General features: G+C 44.2%; 1 protein-coding gene across 1 annotated transcript in view; it reads right to left on the reverse strand.

Moving 5' to 3' along the window:
* Positions 1-8,493, reverse strand: part of LOC124219235 (lachesin) — a 193,553-nt gene extending 185,060 nt beyond the window's left edge. The window contains exon 1 of the mRNA XM_046626537.2: positions 8,428-8,493. The gene's annotated coding sequence lies outside the window, so the exon portion shown is untranslated. The remainder of the gene's footprint in view (positions 1-8,427) is intronic.

Consider the following 8,493-nt stretch of genomic DNA (forward strand, 5'->3'; position numbering starts at 1 on the left):
TTCTGAATCCGTTTCTACTTTAAAACCTGTGAAATTTCGCAAAATTGCTTGAAATCATTTGAAATCTATTGATATTCTACAATTTTGAGAACTGTTTGAGACGGAATTTTTCTTGATCTTGTTAGTTGACGAAAACAAGAAAAAAAAAAAAAAAACAAAATGGATGTGTACAGGCATGTGATTCTAGAAAAATTGACGATGAATTGAATGACAAATGAAACGAAATATTGCTCATCTGCAGAATCGTACATGCGCTGTAAAGCTATTAAGTTTTTTATAATGAAATAGTAGAATAGCACGAATTTATCTATGGGAATTGTCACTTTGCAATGCGCCACCTGGTGGAAAAAAATGTAACTAATGCAACGAGCTGATCATTGATCGTGTTTTTTCGCGTGAGAATGGTTTGACAAGTGTATTATTGATGATATTCCATTAATGTATATGACTTGAGTAATTTTAAGTCCCAAGAATTACGATTTGCCTCCATTAAAATTAAAAACTTTGGTTATGTGGTGATAAAACGGCGCTGACAATCAGGTTCCGACGTCATGAGGATATTTTCCAATAATCGTTGTAATGGCGAGGTGTTCACGGTTTGAATTCGGTGTATTATAAAATTTCGACTACGTATCGTGTGAAGCTTTTTAGTCAGACCTAACAAGATTAGCTTTATACTGACACTATTTGAAGCTTTGTTACATGAGGTTTTATCCCGTCAACCCCGCAAGACGGAGAGAAGTGAACCGGCTGAGAGACACCGAGTTTGCTGGAACCCGTTTCGAGTCTCTCAGTCACTAATTACTCAATCTTGGTTTCCGCTTCCGCTAAATCCCGCGCCATGTTCATCATAACTCACAAGGCGCGTAGCTCCGCGGAGCGAAACTCGAATAACAGAATAATCCATTCTCTTGAGGATTAGCCTTCAGGCATACGCGAATGCCAATTCTACGTTAGAAATCGCGAGTCTTGCCGAGCTCTGTATAATACATTTGCGTTATACTCGTGCAAGTGCAGGTGACTTAGAGCTTGCAGCGCTAGGCAACGTCTGTTGTCGATTCGACTCACCGAATTCTCTATGCAAAGCTGAAATCTACACCCCGTAATTCCGATATTACGCAACCCAATTATCAGTGACTAATTAGGGTGACATCTGTCTGATGCATTGTGTCGATACGAACATTGTGTTTCTACTGCCAGACTGTTGCTGAAAATTATCGAGGCGTGGCTAGAGAAAAACAAGTTCAAAGTTAACCTTGACAAATGCGCAGAAGGATTGCTGATCCTTCGGCACGTAAAGGAAGCTAGATAATTAATTCAAGACAATCGCTCGGGTGAACGCGTTCTTGAATAACATCTCTTACTGTTACTCGGGCAATAATTATAAACTGTAGATATGAACTCTAGAATAGAATTATGAAGTCGAGTTTGCGGAATGCGCAATGATTTATTTACGTTTTTTTGCTGTCAAATCCGTAATTCTACTAATTTTTGAAAAATTAAAAAGCCAAATACGCAGAAAGGATGCCGCTTTGGAAAGAAAAAAAAAAAATAATTTTTCGACGCTCTAGTCCCCTCAATTTCTTGACGATGATCTTGGGCGACGCGGCGACATAAGAATTCTCTTTCGCTTTAATCTCTGTGAAGATTTGTTGTCTTCTCGTTTATTTTTTGCACAATATGCGCAGATTGATTTGAGGATCGATAGCGACGTTTTGAGATCAAGTCGACTGTAGAGGTTCGTGATTTTGAAAGCTTGTGCGACTTTGATTGTTTATAACAATGATACAAATTAATGTAATCGACTCATAGTTTCAGGGGTGTTCATTAGCATATTTGTGAATAATAATATTGTACGACATGGTTCCCAGGTCAATAATATGGACGGTCCAACGTAATTAGTCCAACGAGGTTAAATTGGGTTTTACCACAATTCCGACCGAACGGGTCCGGTCCAATCCGGAGTTTCTTTGTCTGGATATCGTTATTGATCCCCTCTCTATAGATCCCCCCTTAAATATAATCCCTAGAAAAAATGTTGTCGCGATTTTACGATAACAAATGTCCCGATTTCTTCTTAATTTTACGTTTGTTGATCGTCGTTATTCCTAATCTTCATCCAATTTAAATTTTTCAAGGGTGAGGGGCGGGGGGGGGGGGGGGGGGTGGGGGTGGTTGACAGAGAGAGGTCAAATGAAGAGATCGAGACAAAGAGACTCCGTTTAAAGATCGATCTCCGCATTTAAGAACCGTTGGAGTGATTTGTAGCGACAGTATATATTGTGCGAACCGTAGCGTCTGTCGGATGACGAGAAATAAAACGGCGAGGATGAGATTCGCAAGGGCTCTTACAGGGGCGGAGGCGAAGTCTAGGCGCGAGCCATTGTTAAACGCGTAACAAAAGGTCTTCACTTCTGTGCGGATGTATAACGGCAGAGACGGTAATGGATACAAAACGGGACTAGGCAAGAGCGGATAGTATAACTGATGCGTTGCACGGTTTATAGTCAGATGTTAGTGTCACGACGAATTGTGTGAGTAACCTCCCGGAGATTTCACCCGCCCCGAGTAACGTGTCAAGTTCAGAGCCTCGCCTCGCCCCGAGCCGTCATGTTTTGCTCCATCGCTTGAATCCAGGAGGTCCTTGCCGTTTTTGCAAGAAATTCCAGGGCCTAATCCAACGGGATTACAAGGCGCTCTGCGTTTTTGGCCGAAAAAGGTCTCCCGGTCTTCAGATTTCCACCATATCGCTTCCGTATTCCGGATTTTGGAACTCGGCCTCCGAAAGCTTCGGGCTTCCACCTTCCGATCGCTTAATCTTCCGTCTGGTCCTCGATTTTTGGAAAAAAAAAAAAGACATGGAACACGTCGCGCCAGCACGGCCTTGCAGTTCGCCGTAGCGGATTAAAACGACTCGACGGTCAATTTCCACCCCTTTATTCCTCCAGGAGTGCGGGGATCGTTAGCGCGTCGCGTGCGGCTTTTTGCGACCCGCCAACGAAGTCGCGTCCCGAGTCTGCAGAGGGTAACGGAAACTCTTTAGCGCCCCGGAGATCCATCGCTGGGGTTGTTATCGTTCCGCGTCATCGCCGCCCAAACTTGACTCCAGGGAATTTTCCTCTCACCCTCTCTCTCTCTCTCTCTCTCTCTTTCCACTTTGCGAACCACCCCCGCTCCGCGAAAAAAGAAATAAAAGAGAAACGCACTGGCTGCAATATTTCCGAAACCTTTTGCCATCAGGGCGTCTACGGTGACACCCTTCGAATCTAGGCGACGTGCGGATGACTGGAAGTTCGAACTACTCATCGCCGTTAAAAGCTGCAGAGGTGGAAATTTTTGCCAAGTGAATTTTGATACGTGTCTCATACGGTGCAGTAGCGAATCACCTTTCACCTACAACCGCGTAAGTCATCGGATAAACGGGGACCTTTTACCCCCCCCGACATGCATTCCAAGGTATGTTTCTAGCGTGTGTGAGTTGAACAGATCTTAACTCAAGGGGATTGTTAGTTTCTCTGCGGGATGGGACTACCGGATAATCCTTTGATCGCGCAGCTGATGCCCTCACGGTTTGTGTTTAATCAAGGGATGATAACATTTGCTGTACCGGAAAATGAATTGTTTCTGTATCCTGTGACTTTCCTGATTTCCCCGTGCAAGTGTACTCACCTATGTATTATATTATATCTTCTGCAAGGATTCCACCGAGTTTTTTCATCGATTATGCTTGAAATTAAAATCCGGCCGCCACTCGTTTAGACCAAGTGCTTAAACTCACCCGTAGGTTGCCGTCATGCTTCGAAGGCGCCGTTTCCGTCAAGGGATGAAGAGGAAAAAAGAATCCCGTTTCGCAAATTAAACCTCGTTCCCGAATCTACTCGACTTTTAATCCATCAAAGAATGATCCTGCGATAAACAAACAATTCACGCGATTTTCAAAAACAACAAGATTCATCCCCGGATCGCCCGATTCGGAATTGTCGAACACTCTGCTAATCGGTGAAATTGACTCCAGTCAACCCTTCTCTTCAACTTTTTCCTCGCAATAACCAAAGAGTTTTTCTCCTCACCCTGTGAGCCAAGCGTCGCGTTGTTTCTTGCCTTGTGACACAGCCGAGCAGACGTACGACTGGTTGCACCTTCTCCTCCTCTCGCGGCGTGAAATGGGGGTGGGATGAGTAATGAGAGCAGCTCTCGCTAGCAGAGGTCCTCCGGTGATCCTGAGGGAGGTAAGAAAAGCACTCGAAAGAAGATCAGGAAGAAAATTCCCTGGAGTCAAATGACAGGGGCGGGGATAGAAGAAGGTTCTGGAACGATACAGGCGCGGATAGCGAGCCTGACAACTTGTTCGATGCTCGGGGAAAGTTTTTACATTTTCCCAGGTCAAATATCGCTCTCCCCTCTTCAAGAGCCTTCTAGTTCTCCCGCGGGACCGAACACACGGCTGAGATCCCACCCCGCTGTCACCGGTTTTTGGTTCGAGTTTTGACAACACGTAGCGTCCGTGTCACCCGGAATCCTCTCCCGACAAAGCGATTGACACTATCAGAATGAGCCCACTCGTCCAGGACTCGACTGGTTAACGGAAAACCCTTTAGCCTCGCGCTTTTCCGCCCTTGACAAATGACAAGCGGACCCTATGCCGTGGATCTTATCAAGCCTTTGAGCCGTCAGAAGTCACGGCATGTAGATTAATCGCCTCTTGATGGGGGTTGCAGGTATTTTTCCCGAAAAACCCAGAGACGATATTTTGGACCTCATTATTGGACTTTAAGAAAATTTTCAGGTACTCCGGACTTACCTAATTCCTGGTACTTAGATAGGGAAATATCGTGTCAAAAATACCTTGTTTCAACGTAAAAATTGCACAAATTAAACAGTCCTTGAGATTTACTTTTCTCGAGTGACGCATATTCGAGGTTCTATCTCCAAGGATCTGGAAGGCCAGTAAAACTTTATAATTTGTTGATTGGCTTAAAATTTGAACTTATAATAATTCTTCGTATAAGAAGTGGTTTTCACCCAACTCAATAAATTATGCCCCATACGTGTTCAGATATTGCTTAAAACAACGTCGAAAAATGGTGCTCTTCAAAAAGCAGGATTTCTGTTGCAACAATTCCAAAAAAATTCATAGTTATAATCGTAGGAGCGATACGACAAAACTTGTATAGCAACTTTTGTTCCCACTCGGTACCAAAGTACTATGTCGAAAGCCCCGCTCTCGAGCCTCTACAAGGTCCACCACGTCACTTCCTCAAAATGTGACCTACCCAAAAAACAATGGGCCCAGAAATTTCGTAGGATTGAACACCGGCCTGACGCGCCCTTTGCCTCTTCCTCGGTTCTTCGCCACTGATTGAATTAGTTCTCTTCGGGCATGCAGTCGAGGGACTTTTAGTCAATTCAATCCCTCCATACGCCCGCAAAAACTTTCGTTTGACCCGTACACTCCGCGTATTAAACCTACTTCAGTCACTGACGAAGACATCTCACCACGTAAAACTGAGTGAAAAACCGAAAGGTTCTTTGCGCTGATTACAAGCTTCACCATCTTCTCAGTTACCCGTTACGTTGGTCTAAGGTACTCTTGTTTTGATCTTCCAAAAGCAACGTGCTATTCCGCCTTTGGTGGCCACCTCTAGCGCCATCCCTTCCATTCAACATCTCTGCAAATTCATCCCTGTATTTAGTCTGCTTCCACGAAATTAAGCTTCGCGGTGGTGAAACCCTGGGCAACGATCTGAAATGCACATCACATACGGATTGACACAGCATTCCCGGAAATTTGGAAAATACCCAAACTGCTCGTCTCTGAGCGTGAATTGAAAGTGATATACTAGGTGCTTCCGACTAAACACCGCAGTATGTTGAGTTGCCTACCACTGAAGGGAAAAAATATCAGTAAAACAGACCTACCAAGTTATCGATAGATACGAAACGAGCATGTTCAAAGTCCTCGCGAGTGAACTGGAACTGTCTGTGTTGCCAAGTTGCGTGGATTTGGCCAAGCAGCTGCTTCGTTGTTTATAAAGTAATTATATGACTCGACTTGACTTAAGTGACTGTATTATTTTATCACAATAGGTCTGTTTTACCGATATTTGTCCTCCTCAGCAGTAGGCAACACAACATACCGCGGCGTTTCCTCTGAAACACCCCGTATATCTCGTTGCAGAATGCCGGCTTTCAGGATGCTCGAAAATTTCTTATCAATTCTTAATCATTTCAAAACTACGCCCCCATTAGCGGATATTTATCCAGAGGCAGCTGTAATTAGGATCGAAAAATGGCGCATTGCTGAAACTTAGCTCACTTATTTACAGAGTCTTTCACCCAACGTTCGGTAAATCTCTCGAGCGCGAAATTTGAACGAAATTCCCGGCATCGAACAGAGGCTAAAGCAGAGATCGCAAGGAAGTATATATGCATAGGGTAATGTACGCGCGGCCTGTTTGGTCGCCAGGGGTTTTCGAATGCCCGGTTTGGGACGCTCGGCGTCAGCCTACAAGGCAATATAATATTGAAATAAGCTCTGCCCCGTGCTTCCGGCAAAGCTCTCCGGCCAACACACGCCTTCATCCCCGTCAAACACCGCGGCCTGTAGTTCGTGCTGTAAGCCGTTTTCGGTGAGAGTGCGCGCGAGTGAGCGGGACAAGGTCTATCAAACGAAAATTGGGTGAAATATTCATCGGCGGGGGGGGGGGGAGAAGGAGCATATATACCGGGCCAAGGTATTAGTTTGAAGTAAAAGTTTACCCGCGCTTTTCACAACCGCAGTAGGAAAACCCACCCTTTTACATCCAGCCACCCACTGGCGCGAGAATATAAACGGATCAAGAAATTTTCACCGCTACCCGCTTCGGAGGTGTGTGTAACAACGATTGTGTTATTAACACCTCGGGAACCCCTCCATTTTACGAAACTGTTTGCACTCATTAATTATTATTCCCGGCGTTATTTATATACTCGGTCGAATTTCATTCCTCGCTCAAGCGAACGCACCTCGGACAACTTTCATTCGTTCTTCCTTCACCGCCCACACGTGGCCAACAGTGTATACTTTTCGTTATTGATTTTAAAGATGAAATATTCCAATTTATATATTGGTGAGCAACGAAGATCAGCTCTTTCAAAATACAAGGACAGAAAATTTCAGAACTGCGGTGAAAGAAATAAATGCTCAGATATCGAGGCTTTGCTTTGAATCGCTACGGATTTGTAGTGAAATCTAGTAGATTTGCTCGATTTCGCTCGCTATGGGATGGTTCGTTTTATTCGGAAGACTACATATCAACTGAAAAACTTTATTGCTTTCTTTATGATCGCGTCGTCATGTCCATGCAAGTTTACAATATATAATATCGATATTGATTACGTACAACAAAGAGCGATATTGATTTGACTACTGATAAAAAAACATTGATTTTTGGCCAACCAGCCGTAGCGAAGGTAAAAACGTCGAAAGACAAAAAAGAAAAACAATAGCAGAATTCCGACGTTCTTCGTTTTAAGATGTTCCAAAATACATGTCCATTCTCAAAGCTGATCCTCCCACTTTCTCATCTTTCAATATTTTCACCTGCGAAAATTTGAGTTCGTACATTTGACATTCATCTCCAAGAAAACAACCATGTTCATCGTACCAACAAGAAAAGTATCTCATATCGGTCTCTCCGATTTGATTTCTTTTCTGATATGTTATAGTAGACTAAAAACTAAGCGACACGTGTTTTTCTTTTTATCTGTCATTAAACACTTTAAGGGGGTGAAACCACCCTCCAAAGCAAGGCATGTCAAGGGTTGATTTGACAGTGTGTTCTTTTAAACGAGAATATTACACGTTCCATTTCTCGTTATGAGAAAACTTGCCCAGTTGGATTGGAAACTGCCAAATTGCCATTTGACATGCCCTACTTTGGAGGGTGGTTTTACCCCCTCAAAGTGTTTAATTGCATTTACAAAAAAAAAAAAAAAAAAAAACAAGTACGTATCGCTCAGTTTTTAGTCTACTATAACAAATTACAAAAGAGATCAGCCTTGGACACTTTTCTTGCGAGGCCAAGAATCACCTTTCACATTTTACGTTCATCAGAAACCTCCACCGGGTCAGCGAAGGGCGGGGCCTTGGTTCAGGGGGTATTAAACCGATCTGCATCGAGTGTTCCGTCCCCATCGTCAGGGATGACGGCCCCGACAAACAACATGTAAATCTAACGGAGAGGCGAGTCCCCGCGCCAAAAACAGCAAGGGCCGAGTAATTAGACGGCTCGTTTCGGGGGCTAACCTTTGAACCCGATATAACCGTGCCCGAGTCGTGCAGCCGTGCATATCGGACGACAGACGCCCCGATACCCTGTATAATTTATTCCCAGGTGTGTGTATATGCGCGACAGCAAATGCCGTCTATGTACGTCGACGTATTACGTTTGCCCAACGTCGTCGTCGCCTCGTCGCTGACGGCAAGGCCTTGCAGCTCTTCCTCGCGTCCAC

This window comes from Neodiprion pinetum, chromosome 5 (assembly GCF_021155775.2).
Source record: "Neodiprion pinetum isolate iyNeoPine1 chromosome 5, iyNeoPine1.2, whole genome shotgun sequence".
Classification (NCBI taxonomy): domain Eukaryota; kingdom Metazoa; phylum Arthropoda; class Insecta; order Hymenoptera; family Diprionidae; genus Neodiprion; species Neodiprion pinetum.